Source organism: Coenobita brevimanus, chromosome 48 (genome assembly GCF_032717465.1).
Source record: "Coenobita brevimanus isolate Jiangsu-jjx chromosome 48, ASM3271746v2, whole genome shotgun sequence".
Lineage (NCBI taxonomy): Eukaryota > Metazoa > Arthropoda > Malacostraca > Decapoda > Coenobitidae > Coenobita > Coenobita brevimanus.
The window spans coordinates 22,903,846-22,905,086 of record NC_137001.1 but is presented as its reverse complement, the minus strand read 5'-3'; the positions used below and the strand labels follow the sequence as shown (position 1 = coordinate 22,905,086).

General features: G+C 42.9%; 1 protein-coding gene across 1 annotated transcript in view; it reads right to left on the bottom strand.

The window, feature by feature from the left end:
• Positions 1-333: 333 nt before the first annotated feature.
• Positions 334-1,241, bottom strand: part of Nt5b (5' nucleotidase B) — a 30,501-nt gene continuing 29,593 nt past the window's right edge. The window contains exon 12 of the mRNA XM_080271916.1: positions 334-1,241. This exon is cut by the window's right edge and continues 189 nt beyond it. The gene's annotated coding sequence lies outside the window, so the exon portion shown is untranslated.

The following is a 1,241-nucleotide window of genomic DNA, read 5'->3' as shown; positions in this document are numbered from 1 at the left end:
CCAAAAACATTCACCACGTTCTGTAGCATCACATAAACGTATCCGATAGAGTCAATGGGCCACACTTCCATTCCCTCATCATTCAAGCCCCTGGAATCCTGGCTCTATCTGATACGCCAAAAACATTCACCACGTTCTGTAGCTTCACATAAACGTATCCGATAGAGTCAATCCAGACGCTGCCACGTTAAAAGGGGTGCCAAATCCCTGATCATGCACTTCTCACAACATTCATCCAGCCAGCTCGATATCTTGTCAGTCCCCTAGCCTCACCGACTTCCAAACCTCTCTTCCTCACACACTCATCCACCATATCCCTCCACCTTCTCCTTGGTCAATTTAACCTCTTTCAAAATATATATCTCAGTATTCATTCTAATACTAACTATGCTTTTTAATATTAACATAAAAAGAGGCTGTCCCATTTTACTCTCTTTATTAATGTTTTCTGCCACATGGAGAGGATCAAGAGTGAAAGACTGATGAGGAGAGTGTATGTGAGTGAGGTGGAGGCTGAGGATGAGACGGAGGGATGGAGGAAGGAGGTTTATGAGTGGGGTGTAAATTGGGAGGAAGGAAGCAAAATGGTAGGGGACAGGGAAACAAGGAGGTGATTTGTTTGTGTCTACCCTTTATGGGATTGCGGCACCTGCATCAATATTTAGACAAGAGAATAATGAGGAAGGAGGAGACCGAGGAGGAGATAAAGGCATGGAGGAGAGAGGTATATATGTGGGGTGTAAGCTGGGAGGAGCGAAGCAAAATGACAGGGGACAGGGCGACATGGAGGTGATTTGTTTGTGGCCACCCCTTATGGAATTAGGGCATCTGGCTATCAATAGTTTGAATACTGGGGGGTAATATACAAGATAAATCACTAAAGAAGACTTGTTAAGGACTCTCCCAAGCCACCTAGAAGACAAGCTGTAGAGTTGTGGACAGTTTAGGAAGAGTTCTGGAGAGTTGTATAGAGTTTAGGAGAGTTGTATAGAGTTTTGGAGAGTTGTATAGAGTTTAGGAAGAGTTGTATAAAGTTTTGGAGAGTTGTATAGAGTTTTGGAGAGCTGTATAGAGTTTTGGAGAGTTGTATAGAGTTTTGGAGAGTTGTATAGAGTTTTGGAGAGTTGTATAGAGTTTAGGAAGAGTTGTATAGAGTTTTGGAGCGTTGTATAGAGTTTTGGAGCGTTGTATAGAGTTTTGGAGCGTTGTATAGAGGTTTGGAGAGTTGTATAGAGTTTAGG